The 18683-nt window shown below is 34.4% G+C and overlaps 1 protein-coding gene across 15 annotated transcripts in view; it reads left to right on the top strand.

The window, feature by feature from the left end:
- Nucleotides 1-18683, top strand: part of rims2a (regulating synaptic membrane exocytosis 2a) — a 182726-nt gene that overhangs the window by 51614 nt on the left and 112429 nt on the right. The gene's annotated exons all lie outside the window — the stretch shown is intronic.

Raw genomic sequence — 18683 nt, 5'->3', positions numbered from 1 at the left:
ATAATAATAACAAATATTTTATTATATTAAGTGGTTGTTTTCAGTTGTTGGGAAATTCGGCTGTTGCTTACATAGCCTAGATGTGTATGGTAGAGTGGGGGAAAACGCCCCCCTTTAAGGACTGTGCAATTTTTTTTTTCCTGTGAAACAAAACTTAAATGTGTCCAGAATAGAATTATCAGTTTTAGTGACAATGACATAAATTATAAACCTATAAAACCAAAATTTGTGTGTATGTGTATATATGTGTGTATATATGTGTATATATATATGTATACATGTGTGTGAAAGCAATTTGCTTTATACATTTACAGCAAAATCAGAGTACAGGCAGATTTAGCTTAAAATTGAAAAGAATATAATTAATAATTATGAATTACAAAATTATAACAGCCTATTTGAAAAATATTGTTAGCTGATGCTATCTAGCTACCTGAGGAATTTTTTTAATAAAGTCCAAATATTTGTATTCAACCAACTAGTTAGAATACATTTGATGGAAAAACAAAGGTTTTGATGTTCAGGACAGAGTAATGAAGCCGTGCCCCCTGGGGGCGTTTTACCCTACAGACTAAGTAAAAAAAAAAAAAAATTGTCATTCTGAAAATATAATTATAGTTTTCTTAAATCACACATACTTCCTATCTACAAGCCTTACTATTCTCATATCATATATAACAGTGATGTTCTACAAAACAACAAGCTTTAAAACACTTTTTTTTCTCTCTGCTGAAAATTAGATCACTTGCTGTGAAACCCGTTTTCTCTCTGGTACATCACCAGTGTAAGCTTCATGGTGAATACTTCTACATCACTCTTGTCTATGTAGTCCATAGTTACAACAAAAATGTATCATGACTTTATCTAGTGGTTATTGTGGGAAAAACAGCAGGGGGGCGTTTTACCCCACTCTACCCCTATACATATCAATGGTTGCTTAATTATTTGTGTTTTTGTCTTTTTAAACAGGTCAGTTATTGATAAAACTTTTGTGACTTTTAGCGTTCATATGAAGATTTTTTTATGATTTTAAATGGTAATTTATATATTGTTTTAAAGTAAACAGTTTGTGTACATCTTATTTTGTCTCATTAAATTGTATTTTTTATGTTTAGAAATTGCAAAGGTTGCATTGATACCTGCAATACTTGTAACAATTTCTTTCAAAATATTTTTTAATACCGTTATAACTTGTGCATATCCAGATCTCTAGATATTGGCATCAGAATCTGTCACTGAAAAACCCCATATCAGATAACCATTAATTTGAGCATTTTATCTACACTGTAAAAAAAACTCTGTGACATTTACGGTAAAATACCGGCAGTGTGGTTGCCAGAACTTCACCGTAAAAAATATGGTAGCAACATTTTAGGTTTTACAGACTTAACTTAAATTCACAATAAAATACCATATTTCATTAACTGATGTAATGTTAATAAACCAACATATTGAAGTGTTAATATCTGTTTTGAACCATTGTAATGCACTGATAACCACCAAAAACTGGTGGTGATGAGAAAGTCACATGATGAACCAAAGTTCACCACAAACAGCTTTTCTACGAGCTGAGGGCAATATTTATAGAAGGTCACACATAGTGTCATTCACACAAACACTAAACTCCATCATGGTGACACACACGATACTGAAATAATGCAATAAACATTAATTTAACAACATTAGATGTAAGATTAAACCCTAGTGTACACAACTGATAAGAAAAAACTAAGAAGAATCATGTTAATTCAACAAAAAAACATCAACTATGAAGTGTCATGCAGGGAATTCCGGGAGTGTCAATTTATGGTTTTTCACTAACAAAAAAAAAAATGAAGTGTCATGCAAGGAATCCTGGGAGTGTCAATTTACGGTTTGTCACTGTAAATTATGACTTTTTCACTTCCAAAAAACGTATTTTTTAACAGTATTTTACTGTAAAATGACATTAAATGTAATTACATTTATTCACCGAATATAGTATGGAAACTTACTGTTAATCAGTTTTTAAAAGTTTTTACTTTTACTGTTAAAATCACAATCATTTTTTACAGTGAGTCATTTGCATCATTGTTTGGCCCTTGCATCTTAAGAGAAGTGGGCAGGTTCTGAGGAGACATTCACAAATCCCCCGCTAAGATCTAGCTCTAGCATCAAAAGGCGTATCAGTGGTCCTTCACCTCACCGTAAACATCTGAAGGACCTCAGGGCACGAGGCTGAATAGTGTGTTTTAAAGAGTGAGGCCATGGAAGCAACTCATCGTTTTACTCCAGGGATCTACAGCACAAGCCTCTTCCACTGCCAGCACAAATACACACTCAGCAAATCAGCACGCTAGACTTCGCTCACACCAAGGGTTCGGTGCAAGCATCCCTTTGTTCCTGTGCGTTTGCTCATTCTCATATGAGCTCATTGTGGGACTGGCTTGTAGTGGCTGAAATTCTGCACCAAGGCTGAATTTCGGGAAAGAGACTTCAGATACAGTACTTGGGACCACTTAGGCCTATATAAAAGCATCCAAAAAGCGGCATGTCATGGGACCTTTAAAGCCTGTGCTGCTCTTGATTGGTGGAGGCATGGTGTGGCTGCCAACTTCTGCTGAATTGCAGCGATTGCATTTCAGAGAAACGTCACACTGAGGCATTTAGATGATGATGTGTTCTTTAGAGCAGAGGTCCCCAACCACCGGGTTGCGACCCACTACCGGGCCGTGGAAGAATTGCTACCGGGTCGCAAGAACGTTCTGGGAAAAATGTGTATAGATAGGCTATGACACACTCTGTTATGTTAATGATTGTTCTAATTATTCTGTATTTTCTTTGTATGCGATTGATATGGAGTAGCAATTTGACAATTTCATGTTAAATAAGTAAATGAAAGATTGCTCTGATCTGTCACATATTAGGAGTTAAACGGATCGCAGTTGACCCGTAATACGTAGAGATGAGACCCTACCGTTCGGCATGCACGTGATTCGCAGATTAATTTGCCAATTTACACGTACAAGCAATTTTAAACCACAAGTAGAAGAAACGAAAGAAAGCTCAATTCGTAATGTTCTCGCACACAATCAAAGCGCGCCCAAGCATAGAGACGTGTTTCAGACAGTGCGGAAATACCGAGTTGCGTATACATAGGCCTACACACATAAAATTAGCCTATGTCAAAAACCCTTCACGGCATTGTCATTCTTTGTGCTTGAAATTTTTTTTTCTTGCTTATCCGAAAAAATAGTCCGATCTGTGACTAAAAAAACCCACAATATAATACGTTGAACCATTATATAATGCAATTATGATACTATATAATAGCGTAATATATATTTATATATTCTATACTATATATAGAATATTTTCCAAACGTAACCGGTCCGTGGTGTAAGAAAGATTGGAGACCGCTGCTTTAGAGAAAGGGTTTTAAGTGGAGTTTTTCTGAATTGTGTGTTTTCATGGTAGACATCGGGCAAAGGGCTAAGGATAATGTCACCAAAATGTCATCAGGTATGGTTAGTTATGGTCTAGCCAAAGTCTTTCCTTAGGGAATCGTTACTTCCCTGTGTGGACCTATTACTAACCGACAGAGCCAAAACTTTTGTCTGCCAAAACCAGAGCGGATTCAGTCACACCGTGTTCTTTCCGCTTCAGGCTGACTCCATAAGGGCCTTAGAGATGCCTTGTATGTGGCCGGGAAACTCTTCTTCCAAATGTATGTGATTGTTCCCATTTTTGTGTAGTGAGTGTGTTGTTGTGTGGGCCTGTAATGTTAGTTCTGTCTTTGTTTGGGCTACAGCGAGAGAGACTTGTATTTGTTGTAGACTTGTTCTTATATTTACACTTTATAAATGTATAAAATAATTCTCTCTCTCTCTTGTTCACATAACTTTTTTTTGTTTCAATATTATGTTGAATTGTACAAAAACTGTCATGAATGCAGTAATTTCACCTCGAATGAAAGGGGAAAAATATAAATAATATGCAAGTAATCATTTTATTTTTATAATTAAGCAAGCAGAATTTGCCTTCTTAATTTTTGAAAATCATGACACAATGAGAAAAAAAAAAGGAATCCTAATTGTGCAAAAAAAAGATTTCTTTCTTTCTTGTTTTTTTTAGATACATAACCCAATAATACATGAATAATATTGTATAGTCTTATTCTTTCTAATGTATTTTGATAATTACATAAACCAGTCTTTTTAGGTTCCATAAAAACATTCAAACGTTTTGATTTTTGAATAGACAATAGAAAAATACAAGGATAAATCTCATTGAATCAATATTTTTCACAATTCTTTCTTTAAGTTGGAGATGCAGCCTCTGCTATATGACCATGTGCATCATTTGGCTTAATACATTTTGGTGGCCGCAGAGAAAGAACCAGCAAGAGAGATACAGGGAAGAACAGAAGAGATAAATCATATTTGAAGTTTCTCTTAAATGGAATATCCCTTCCCACTAGCCGGTGCTTCACGAGGCTGCGTCTCCATGGCAACTTTGTTTGATCAATGCTGTGGGTGATGTGTGAGACAGGAAGACCTGCGGAGGAGACGGAGAGAGAGAGAGAGAGAGAGAGAGGGATGTCCCCCGCACACAGAGACTGAGAGACAACAGCAGGATTATTGTGGGTTTATTCATGAGGCTTCTGTAAACGCCGTCTGAGATTACTTGGCAAATGACGCAGATGAGGTGAATGAATGAAACAGAGAAGTTTCCAGTGCCAGAGCAGAGCTTTATGAGCACTTTGAGTTTTAAAGTAATGTTTTGGGGTATTTTAAAGAGATAGTTCACCCAAAATTTTAAATTGTCACCATTTACTCACCCATATGTCATTTCAAAACTGTTTGACTTTCTTTTTTCTGTGGAACATAAGATACTTTGAGAAATGTCTGTGTTTTTTGTCAACACATTGGAAAAACAAGTCGCACAGTTTTGGACTGACATGAGGGTGAGTAAATGACTACATTTATCAAACTTATTTGGGTGAATTATCACATTAAGACTTGCCCTTTAGAAGGATAAAAAAAATTGAAATTTGAAGCTGGTATGTTTTTAATGGTGTTATTTGAGTTAAACATATGTTTAAAAATGTTCTTTGGTTTGGAACTACTTTTCTAGAAGGATGAATTTCCAATTGCGGATGTAATTCCTGTATGTAAATTTGTCTCGTTTTCTTATCAGAAAGAATTAATTCTCTTTAAGGCCATAATGAAGATTTAATGGAGAATAAATGGTCGGGTCTCCTGCTCGGATGTTTCTACACTCCAATCTCTCATGTATTTCCTCTCGATTAAAAAAAAAATCTCAACCGTGTCATAAACTGTGCTCAGATTTGTTCTTTAATGGTGAAATGTCCAAATCTACTGTATAAATACAGAGTTGTCTAAAAGACACACTGTAAAAAAAATTAATTCAGTGTGTTAATTGCTGTTTCTTCATAATTATTAATGACATTTACTAGCAGGTTCTCAGTGAAAAGATTCAAAGTAAATTCTACACTTTTTTTTTTTTTTAGTTCAGGGAAAGAAAACAAGTATAAAAAACAATTCAATCTCTTTAATATCTCAGTTGTTTCTTCTAGACATCAAGCGAATGAAAGGTTTGCCTCCTGCTTCTAAGAGTTTTTCCCTTTAAACACCAGAAATCATTCTAGAGTTTATAAAGAAATCTGTTCTAGGGTTTCAATTGACATGTCTCAATTTGTGCTCAGGTTTGCCAAGATTTGAATGTCAGAGATCTCAATTTGAACTCAAACTTTCTCATCAAGTTTTTCCAGAAGTCAAATGATCTGAGCTGCTATCCACATGAATTTTATAGCTCTTTCTCTATGTCATCCGGATTTGTTTTTCCTCTGGAATTTTTTAGAAGAAACATCATAGACAAATCTCACTGATCAATGAGAGAGCAACCTTTGAGCAATATAAACTTCCTCTGCTGTTAAACACTTTAGAGAGGACGTCCTGTGAAGGGATCTTCAGAAGGGTGTAGAGGAGTAGTTTCTAGCTTGAGGAAGAGCTCTTTGCCATTAGTGTGTTCCACAAACAAACTCCCATCATCATTTCAGGGAATCAGTTGTGCTTTCTGAGCATGAAACAGAGCAGATGTCCCTGCACATACCACAGGCTCTGTGTTGAGAAAGACCAGCTCTCCTTTCTGTCTGTCTCACTCTCTGCTCTGGCTGGATGGATGTTATGAAGATGTTTGCCGCTGATGGTCACAGCCATATATAGAGCATGTGTTCCTCCACCTGTCACGAGATGTTCCGCGCTTTTATCAGTCACATCTCATGCCTCTCCCAAAGTGGATTAGTCACCGTATCATCTCTGAATTTCATGCAATGGATATGAAAGCTCTAGAAGCATAGATCAGATCATTTAGTCTTGTAAGAATTTGTTGAGAAATATTTGAGTCCAGACTTTGATTTCCTGGCAAATTTGAGCACAATTGGAAATTTTTTTTTATTTTATTTTTTTTGAAATTTTTCTTTTTTTTTTTCTTAAAACTGTAGAAGTGACATGAGACTATTGTGGTCTTTTATGTAGGAACAAAAATTCGAGGAGACACCAAAAATTTGACATTGATGTCTAGGAGAAACAAACGAGACTCCAAAAGTTAAGAGTTGGTCAAATTTGTAAATGTCTCTGAAAGAAGTCTTTTTCACTCACCAAGTCTTCATTTATTTAATACAAATCTGTAAAAATAGTAATATTGTGAAATATTATTACAATAAAAAAAAATCTTTATTTTAAAATGTAATTTATTTTTGTGATGTAAAGCTGAATTTTCAGTATCATTACTCCAGTCTTCAGTGTCACATGATCCTTCAGAAATCATTCTAATATGCTGATTTGGTGCTGAAGACACATTTATTATTATATTATCAACGTTGAAACGGTTGTGCTGCTTAAAGATTTGTGTGGAAACAGTTTTTCTCAGTATTCTTTGATGAGTAAAAAGAACAACATTTATTTTAAATAGAAACCTTTTGTAACATTGTAAATGTCTTTACTGTCACTTTTGATCAATTGAATGCATGCTTGCGGAGTAAAATTATTAATTTCTTTAAGAAAAAAAGTCACCAGACTTTTTTATAGCTTGTTGATGTTTTTTCTTGTTGTTTTTACCCCTGTAGCTTCGTGATCCCATGACCCTCTTGTGTGACGTCCCATGAAGGTCAAACTCTGACCTCCGAAATGTTCATTTCTCATGTGAACCACACTAATTATCCAGCCCTCGATATTGATTTTTAAAGAGCTTCTTATCCGTGATATTCCTTCAGACAACTAGTAATACCAGCAGCGGAAACTGTTAATATTTACCCAGAATCCAATTCCATTATCAATTACAGGATTGATTGTTGCAGTTGTAATTTTGGTTGACAGGATCCTGTTTGAAGTCTATCAACTCAAGTTTCAGGTTGCAATGTATATATGACTGTACAAGAAAACATCATTGCTTATCATAATTTTGAATATTTGTTTATTATATAATATGTTATATTTGAGATATTTTAATAGAAAAGAAAGCTAAATAGAAATAATGCGTAACATTATAAATGTTTGTGTAACAAAATATATATTCCTTATAAATGCGTATATTTTAATGCAATTAATGTTTTGAGCATACAGGTTTAAAATGACATGAGGTTAAGTAATTAATACTGTCTGAATTTTTTTATTTTTGGTAGAAATGTTCCTAGAAATATTCTAATATTTTATGTAGTCATTCAGTGAATGAGTCATTGAACCTATACAAAAGAATAATTCTAAAAGAATTCATAACATCTATTTAAAGTAGTTTTAGGTGAATGCTAGCATGGCACTGCAGGACACTGCGCCACTGTTTCACGTCGACTATCCTCTACATGCGGCAGTAGAATGAGGCTAATTATCTCAGTATTTTGCAGACATGGGAGTTTGCGCACCGGCTGCCAGGCACGTGCCGTCTCAGATGGGTTACCGTGTGATTGTAGCTATCGGGGGTGAATGAGACCGGCCTTGAAAAGCCTTTGAACTGATGTGATCGCGGTTTAACATTGATAGCTGTTCTCTTCTGTTTCTCGTTTTCTTCTCTGTGGTCAGACCCCATTACAGAGAGCCTGTGTAATATGTGTTTACTCCGTCATTAGGTTTCAGCAGAGAATTTATCTCCCAGGCTGCTCAAAGCCACGCTGCAGAAAAGTATGTGGCTTTTTGTGTTTTACTAAGAGAAATCGTCCTATAGAACCAAAGAGTTTTGTTTAGCTGTTTTATGTGACGTGAATGTAATGGCCTCAGGTAACCTGTGGTTATACTCGGCAGTTGCTGAGCCACTTGGCTATTTGCAGTGGCAATGCAGGAACTCAAGGACGTTTTAAAATCAGTAGATAAAGTTAGTCAGCGATAAGATGCTCTGTCAACCTCTGAGACCTCTGTTTCCGAAAGTACTCGTATAAAATCTGCCGTCCTATGCGCTAATATTGCCCTTGAGCCCATGTGATATGATGTGAAATTCACAAATGTAGCTTTTGTCACGCTAAACCGCTACTACATGGAATCAGTGGTTCCATAAAGAACCTTTAACATTCATTCCACAAAAGGTTCTTTAGATTATTAAAATATTCTTTACACTGAGAAAAAAATGGTTCTTTTAACGCTTAAATGCATACCTCGGGTCTTTAGCGACCCGGGACATCATTCTCTACCTTCTCCCTCCTTCATTTTTTAAAGTTAGATATCAACTTTCTTAGTATTCCTCAATCTATTCACTATAAACAATATAACAATAAAAAATAGTAAAATATAAAAGAGTGCCTGTTTTCTGATTAATGTTTTGTAAAAAGTGTATCGGGTCACTATACAGACCCGAGGTATGTAAATGTGTAAGTATTTTTTCCTGCACGATTTTTTCCTAGTGGAAAAGCTTCACTATCATATAATAAGCTGAGCTAAAAAAAAGTGGTTAAGTTCATAGCATTGCTACTTTTTGTAGCTGTGATGGACATGGTTGTTCTTTAACCCTCTCTTTCCCTCTAATGGGTTTGTTTTCCACCCCATGTGCTCTCAGTCGTGTCAGACAGAAGTGATGTTGAGTGAATCGGAGAGCAGAGCTGACGTAGCATCTCGTAAGCTCATATAGTGTGTGTGTGTGTGTTGATGGAGCAGATGGGGAGAGTCAGGCTGCAGCTACGCATGGTTTCCTGGCCCGGGGTATTGTAGCAGGGACCTCCAGCCTCTATAAATACGCTCCCAGAGAATTTCAATGAGACCACCAGCTGGGACGCCCATGTCCACGGTACCCGTTGTCAATCTGCCAGTGCAAAGAATCCAGAGATTTTTAGACCTATAGATTTGTATATATATATATATATATATATATATATATATATATGTAATTGATTACACTAAGTTCCTTCAAATTGTCATGATTTTACAATAACATGTAGGCTCCAGTAATTTATACAATGTTAAATAAATTGACAATTTTATAGAAAAAAAGTGCAGATCAGTTTTGTTTTAGCATTATTTATACAGTATTATAGTATTTTATAATATTGTGAAATAGCTTTTATTTTTATATTTTTATATGTTCAGTTTTCAATTTTAGTTTACGTTTACAATTTTTATTAGTTTTATAATATTTCTTTTTAAATATTTTTAGTTTTAGTCAGTTTAGCGCTTAAACTTAAGCACTTAGTTTAATTAATTTTTTTTTACATTTTATGTGCTTTTGTCATTTTTATTTGTTTTTATTTTATAAATTTGTTGTAATATTTAATATCTTTTAGTTTTAATTGGTAGTTCTTAAACTTATTTGACTTTTTTCAGTTAGTTGCCAAGACAAATTAATTTTCTTTCTTTGTTTCAGTTTTATAAATCTAATATTTACATTTTATTTGGGGCTCTATTTCATCTATTGAAGGTCATTTTTAATAGTTTTAGTTTCAGTTAACAATAACAAAACTGGTGGTAATCAACAAAATATTGACTTTAATATTGATCATTTGTGACCCTGGACCACAAAACCAGTCTTAAGTAAATAAATAAGCTTTCCATTGATGTATGGTTTGTTAGGATAGGACAAAATTTGGCCGAGATACAACTATTTGAAAATATGGAATCTGAAGGTGCAAAAAAAAAAAAATCCAAATATTGAGAAAATCGCCTTTAAAGTTGTCCAAATGAAGTCCTTAGCAATGCATATTACTAATAAAAAAATGAAGTTTTGATATATTTATGGTAAGAAATTTGCTAAATATCTTCATGGAACATGATCTTTACGGTGCAAAAAAATAATAAATATTGAGAAAATCGCCTTTAAAGTTATCCAAATTATGTTCTTAGCAATGCATATTACTAATCAAAAATTAAGTTCTGATATATTTACGGTAGGAAATGTACTAAAAATCTTCATGGAACATGATCTTTACTTAATATCCTAACGATTTTTTGCATAAAAGAAAAATTGATAATTTTGACCCATACAATGTTTTTTTGGCTATTGCCACAAATATACCCCAGCGACTTAAGACTGGTTTTGTGGTCCAGGGTCACATTTATCTTGCCAAATATTACCATCAGTTGGTGTTTATGTTAAATAGAAATGATTATATTACATAAAAAAATGTAAAAAAAAGGATTTTGTTATCCAGTCTGTTCAAGTTCACTCTAAGGAAAAAAAAAACAAAAAAAAACTGAATGTCCAGGCTAAAAATTACCAGTACCTTTTCTGTTAAGTTTACAGACATTTCCTTCAGTCCTAAAGCATGAACACAGTGCAATGCGTAATTCAGATATGGGTAAAACGCCTGTGAAAAATCATTACAGAAAATTAATTCTTTTACATTGGCCCTTTTTTGTTTTACAGATTTTTCGTAGAATGCTGCAGTTTCTGTTTATATTTTCAGTGTTCTCTTCGGGCAAAAGTCCGTCAGTGTTTTATTGCATTTTCCCCTGAAATTTCTGTGGAATTCTTTGTATAGTGCTGCATTTGTCATCGTTTCAGAAACTTGCTGCTTTACAATTTACCTGAAAGAAGTTATTACCATGCTACTCTTTGGTACTTTTTTCTTAGTGTTAGTCAGTGTGTGCACACATCCAGTAATATGAGCAGAAAGCGAGAATGCATCTGTTCTGTAAGCAGATATGGAATTATCAGTTCAGAGCAGATCAGCAGTGCTGTAGATGGATGGATGGTCTCTCTTTCAGCTGTAATGAGTCCAACTCCTCTCCACAGCAATATTAAGCACTCTGAATGTCCATTTATAATATGCCATCAGATCGTACAACAGGACCCTGCATACATCAGTCAAATGATTACTGTAAGTGCACCACAGACACGAGCCGTGACGTATGGACGGGGTTTTATTTCTCTAAATGTGTTTTTTTCTTTTCTTGCTGAAGTGCTGCATTATAATGCCGCTGCGCACAAAGGAAAGTGTTGCACGTCTTGTTCCTGTAATTATTGTTGGAGCTTTTTTTCATAATTGATGATAGTTAAAAATAGATGGTAGAATGGCTGTCTTGGTTTGCTCAGTATCCCCTGGGCATAAAGCTTACTGGTGCAGAAACGAACCAACTTTAAATTGAACCGGAGTGTTGAAAGGAGCCATGGCTTGTTGTGAATGTTAGATTTCTACATCCATCTTTGTAAAAGAAGAATAAGACATGAATGCGTGCTAATGGAATGTAAGCACTGACGCAAACAGCTTTTCAGGAGAACATGCTGGAGCCACAGACACTGATCCTTCAGTCACCCACGCATTAAATAAGACCGCAATTAAGGTAATTAAAGGTTTGATTTACAATTATCAATCCGATCGACTTAACAGCGTTTAATCAACTTAAACCTTATGAAATTGGAAATCGAATTTGAATTTTCTTTGAAATATAAGATATGAAAACATAACTCTCAGAGCATGAAAACTTTTTCAGCAGTATAAAAAGAGGATTGATTAAAACTAACCTGCGTAAAACTCGTACCATAACCATAATCTTTTTTTGACACGCGTTGTAAAAAGTTATTATTTGATTGTTTTATGAGAAAATACTATTTCCGTCTTTTTACTTCCAAATTCTGTTTAATTCAATGTGTTACTTGCCATTTTTTTTTGTAGTTGTTTGTGAAATTTACTAGCATTTTCTGAGTGAAAATTGTTTCTACAGAAAAATATTTTTAATGCATTATAATATAATATAATATAATAATGCATTAACTAACATGAACTAATAATGAGAAATAGATTTTTACAGCAGTTATTTGTTAATGTTAGTTAGTAAAAATGTTCATGTTAGTTCAAAGTGCATTACCTAATATGAACAAATACAACTTTTGATTTTAATAATGTATATAATAATGTAAGTAAATGTTGAGATTAACATATATATTAATAAAAGTATTTTTCATTGTTAGTTCATATTAACTATGTAGTTGACTAATGTTTACAAATGGAATCTTATTTGAAAGGATTATCAAATTGAATATTGTACTATGTGTTAATAAAAAATATATTTGACATAACAGAAACTTAAATGTTTAGAATTGTATTAATTTTTTTCATAGTAAGCAGACACGTAGAGAGGAGTGTGTTCTTGTTCATAACTGGAGGGAAGTGCTGAAGCGCTGGTTTCAGATATGAGTAACTCAAAGGTTAGCTTTCCAGAGTGTTCGTTTATGAAAATGTACCCTCTCTCATGCTCATAACTGTACTCATATTCCCCCAGAAAATGCTTCATCCACAAAATAATGTAATAAAAGCCAGAAAGCACCAGTTTGTAGGGCGTTTTAGATGTGGAACCTGAGTACTTTGTTTGCCTTTTTACAGTTGTAGAAATTAAAATACCCTATTTAAGGATCACAGTGCAGTTCCCAAAATGCTAATTAATTTTAATTTAAAAAATGTACCGGTCTATGCCACTATCCTTCAAATCACTAGGTTTTACTCATTTGTCAGCAAGTTTTTATTCATTTAAATTATAGTAAATTTTAATATGATCACTTTTTCTTTTATATTTTGAATGACTACAGGTCAGAATAAGTATGTTGTTTTATTTTTACATAAATATATCTGTTGCGCTGAATGTAAAAAATTTTCACCCATATTTTGACATTTTATTTTCAAACTTTACATTTCAAGTTATTTGAAGCATGACTGTAGACACTTTACTTGCATTTAATTTATAAAATCACTTTTGTAAATTTAATTTGATGCGAAAACCAAAATAGGATGTCTCATCTTTGACCCAAGTATTAAATAAATATGAAACCCACCGCATTCACACCACAATTGCGTTTTCTGAACTCATCAGTAGGAGCTTTCCAGTAGCATTTGAGGGCAGCATCGCAACTGCTTTCTGTCTGTCTCTCGCATGTTTTTGTGTGTGTGAGGCAGATCTGAGCTCTTTGATGGGTCTTTATGGGGACAGACTTGCTCTGATGTGGCTCAAATTGGTCACACTTCACTTCCAAACCTGTTTATTTCCTCCTGGGCCCAACGAGCAGCGCAGGATGTTAATTGCAGGCCTCTGGTGTTGATTGCTCAGCTTGTCAGCTACAGTTTCCTGTAAAATGTGTTTGGGCTGATCTGTCTGGGCCGCTCCAGTTGACGCCAGTATGCATAATTACACACTGTTTGTCTGAAGCACTTCATGCTTTAGGGTGTTTGTTGTGCAATGCCGCACATTTCCACTTTAATATTTGTGTATGTTTCAATAATCAAGCAATAACCACAGTGCATTAGAGGTCAATATGGGAACAAAATGGACACTATTATTTTCTTAATGCACATTCCTGGCCTCACTGTAAAAGATTCATTCATTGTGCATTTTATTCAAAATAATAGAAAGGTTTGTCTCAATAATTTTTCATAAAAATATAGTGACTTTTTCAACCTTCGAAACAACTTTAATTTTCGAGTGATATCATGAATACTACATAATTCCATTCTGGTCTGTTAAATTCCCAATCAGTAATATTTAATCAAGGCCTGACATGCATTGTTCCCCTCAGAAATATCAAATGACTGAAGTAAAATTAGTTGCTAATGATGTTTCATGTTGATGTTTCACTTCAAGCCCATTAAATGGAAATCCAGTTATTCTACTACAACAATTCTTCAAGTGTCATAAATTGAAATCCTTGAATCATTTTATTTTATTTTATTGTATTTTATTTTATTTTATTTTTAATCAAAATCCTGCCTTTATAATACCATGGTTTTAGGTTAAAAAAAATTCTTTCTTTTTCTTTTATAACATACAATTATTATTTTATTATTTAATAATATTATAAAATATTATATTTATTTTATTTATGTTTTTAGGTACATTATTTCATTGTTTCCCTCAGAAATGTCAAATTACTGAAGTAAAAGGAGATGTTTCATGCTGACTTAAAAATCACTCCCAATAAAATGAAAATCCAGTAATTTTACTTCTCCATCCATTAATTGTCATTTTGCAAGTGTCATACTTGCTTATGTCCATTTTCTACCAGCTATCAAGTGTGGTTTTTCTGGGCTATGACTAATTATTGGTTATTTTCACTTCCTGCGTTAGGAAATACGTCAACACAGAAAATAACTTTATTTGTCAAACCAAATCAAAGGGTCTTTAATGCACTTAGGCCTATTAAACATGGTTTATTCCATGCCTGAACTAGCATCTTTCCTGGTGGTGTGTGTGTGTGTGTGTCTTGTTGGTGAGCCGTTCCCTAGCCTGCACTGATTCTCCTGCTTTATTCTTCAGGGGTTTGGCCTATTTTACACACTGCTAGAGCTTCACGAGAGCAGGCCTGCTTGGCCTGAATGCTTCTGTTTGAAAGGATATGGGGTAAATGTGGCAGGAACACATGGCTGTCTGCATTGTGTTTGGAGGGGGCCGTTAATGCCCCGCTCATCCTTTTTTAAAGACAAGGGCGATTATCTTTGCAAATCTAATTCCGTCTGCTTTGCAAAAGAATAAACTGGAACATGCAATAGCTTTAAACATACACACCACGAACATGTCCAATAAATGTCAACATCAGAAAAGAAACTACACAAAGTCTTTCTGTTGATGGACACACTGAATGATATCAAAAACAGAGATGCTCTACACCACTGTAAGCCTTTCTAAGCTGAAGCAAACTACTGTGAATACAGTGATGGTACTCAACAGTAATACCATGGGATTCTAATATTTACTGTAATCATGTACTAAACAATTATCATATTCAGACACCATGGTATTTGTAAGAATACATGCACCAAAAACAATGTTATTATCATGGCAATGAATGAATGAATGAATGAATGAGGTATTGTCAGTACCTAATGTACTGAAAAGCACTGTATTTTCATGGTACAACATACTTTTGTTTTATTGAAGTCCAACCATAAAAATACCATGGTTTTTAGGTATAATTTTATTATTATTATTATTTAATTCATTTTTTTCCCCTCCTTGTTATTTGGTAAAATTATACCTAAAAACCATGGTATTTTTATGGTTGGCATTGTGTGTGGAGGGGGCCGTTAATGACGTTCACACCACTGTGGCGCACAGGCGGGATGCAGTGCTGTGCTACTTCCTGTGTCTGCCTGTTCTGAAACACTTCAGAGTGTGCTGGGCACGAGTGCCATTGTGCTACCAACTGTTCTGCTGGGTGAATATTATATTTATTATTATATATCTATTGTAGTTATACTATGGTATTCTTTCACATACATGTTTAGTACCTGTTATGGTAGTATACCATTTTATTATTATTTTTTGTTTATTTAATTCCAGTTAATTTACATTTTTGTTTTATTTTATTGAAGTCCTACCATAATAATACGATGATTTTTAAATAATTTTAAAATTATACCTAAAAACCATGGTATTTTTATGGTTGGACTTCAATAAAACAAAAGTATGTTGTACCATGAAAATACAGTGCTTTTCAGTACATTAGGTACTGACAATACCTCATTCATTCATTCATTCATTCATTGCCATGATAATAACATTGTTTTTGGTGCATGTATTCTTACAAATACCATGGTGTCTGAATATGATAATTGTTTAGTACATGATTACAGTAAATATTAGAATCCCATGGTATTACTGTTGAGTACCATCACTGTATTCACAGTAGTTTGCTTCAGCTTAGAAAGGCTTACAGTGGTGTAGAGCATCTCTGTTTTTGATATCATTCAGTGTGTCCATCAACAGAAAGACTTTGTGTAGTTTCTTTTCTGATGTTGACATTTATTGGACATGTTCGTGGTGTGTATGTTTAAAGCTATTGCATGTTCCAGTTTATTCTTTTGCAAAGCAGACGGAATTAGATTTGCAAAGATAATCGCCCTTGTCTTTAAAAAAGGATGAGCGGGGGAAAAAAGTACAAATTCGTGATTTGTTTGGTTAGAGAGTGCTGTTTTGTTCTGGCACACAGTTATACAAGATTAAATAAAAATCCTCTATCAGGCCGCAGCCGGAATCTCCACCAATCAGCGGCGAGCGGAAGCATGTAATGCTGCCCCTGTCCCAGAGAAACATCTCCACCTCTGCTCACAGGTCATCTGCTACAACCTGTTTCAGCCCCGCTCTGGGCCCCCAGCATGCCCTGCGGCTGCTTATAAGTCTGTGTGTGCTGTGATGTCACTGACATCAGAGAGAACGATTAGAGAGAAAGGCGTTCGTGAAATTCTTCTACACATTTAAGTCAACGTTACATGGGATTTACACAACTGTCAGTGAGGGAAGATTTGATCTGGGTGAAAACAACGTCCTGACATCAGAACCGAGAGGATTCTAGTGCTACTGAAAGGATTGAGGCTGTTAGTGGACTGTATTTCTGTTTTCTTCACCTGCTTGCAGTGGATTTTTGTAGTATCAGTTTGTGTGGCCTCATTTCAGGAAGGTTGTGACTGACGAGGGAAGGTGCGTATTTCAATTCTCTGTTTTCTTTCATTTAGAGGGAGCCGGGATCCCGAAGGCCGTAATTTCACATTGATTGCATAGTGCTCTCACACTATTGCTCATTATGGGCACTCCAGTTCTTTTGCTTTCACACCACATTAAGGCCTGGGTTATTTATTTATTTATTTATTTAAAATAATTTTCTATCAATTATGAATGGGTTTTTGTGGTTGGATTGATTGATATTTTACATTTTAATACTTGAAAAATACCACACTAGAAGTTGTGACTGTACAAGAACAGTTTTGTGACTCAAATGGGTCATTTAATCAGAGGTTAACTGAAGCATGCTGTTTGTAATGATTCATAGAAATGATTTGAACTAACAGACTCTAATATATGAATGACTACCATCATCCTAGAATTAAAGTACCATAGTATGACTATCTAGTACCATCTCTGTACTATAGTACCACCACAGTACTTTTTTAAAGGGAAGCATAGGCTTTTTAGGGTATTTTTTCTGTGAAATGGGCTCTGACTGGTCTAAACACAGAAAATGCAAAATTTAAGAGTGTTTTGATTGCAGTGAAGTGTGATTGCAGGTTGACTATGTAGAAAACACAGTGTTAGCGTGCTGGATAATCTGTGTCGGTGAGCTTTGCGGAGCTTTGTCCCAGTATTACACACTAAACTACAGATAGCATGGGTGAAAATCACATGTAAGTGGGTCGGTTCGCAATGACACTTCCTCTAACCCTCCCTTCCTCTATCTGCATAGATTTCACACTCAGACTGTTTTTTAGCTGCAGTGCTAATCATGCTAAGGATAAAAAAAAAATTGCAGTAGGTTAGTGTGCAGATAGGAATAATGCTGTGTAGTATGTGACCTGTGTCTGTCCATCTGCTTGCTAAACACAGACGCTCTGCACAGCTGTGCTATCAGTGCTTTGGATGGAGCAGGTGGTGTTAGCGATTAAATGAGCATCTAGTGCAGTTTATTTCATTGTGTGATATAATGCATTGGCCTGCCAGGTGTGTGTGTGTGCGAGTGTTCATAGAAGTGATGAATAAAATGAGTGAATGGAAGGCAAATCGAATAATGAGGATGTTGTACATCTCAAGTAACATACTTCAGATATGCTCTAAGTGTATGTAGTTACTTCTCAGGTGAAGGGAAAGTATCCTTTTGGTTGAGTAGTAGTATGACAGCAAATTGGTGATATCTTCCCTCAGATTCCAGATTTTCAAATAGTTGTATCTCAGCCAAATATGGTCCTATCCTAACAAACCATAAATCAATGGAAATATTATTTATTCCGCTTTCAGGTGATGTATAAATCTCAATTTTGAAAAATTGACTCTTATGACTGGTTTTGTGGTCCATGGTCACATATATCAGTGTTAACTTAGTATCATTGAGATATTGTTTTAGTTTTTATTAATATTTTGAATGTTTATTTTTTTGTATTTTCTGTTTTCATTTTAATTGTGGTGATTTGTGTGTTTTGTCATTTTTATTAGTATTATTTTAAAAATGTCAATTTTTTAATTTCTATTTCAGTTTTCATTATTTAGTACATAAAGTTAAAATAAATGAAAATGGGAAATGACTGAAATAAAATAAGTTTTTTTTCTGAGATATTTGATATTATTTTAATTAAATATGAAATAATTTATATCATTGTACTATTTATTTATTTATTTTGGTGTTATATATACACTGAACAAAATTATAAACACAACACTTTTGTTTTTGCCCCCATTTTTCATGAGCTGAACTCAAAGATCGAAGACTTTTTCTATGTACACAAAAGGCCTATT

Source organism: Sinocyclocheilus anshuiensis, unplaced genomic scaffold (genome assembly GCF_001515605.1).
Source record: "Sinocyclocheilus anshuiensis isolate Anshui unplaced genomic scaffold, SAMN03320099.WGS_v1.1 scaffold389, whole genome shotgun sequence".
Lineage (NCBI taxonomy): Eukaryota > Metazoa > Chordata > Actinopteri > Cypriniformes > Cyprinidae > Sinocyclocheilus > Sinocyclocheilus anshuiensis.
This window is presented reverse-complemented; position numbering and strand designations above follow the sequence as displayed.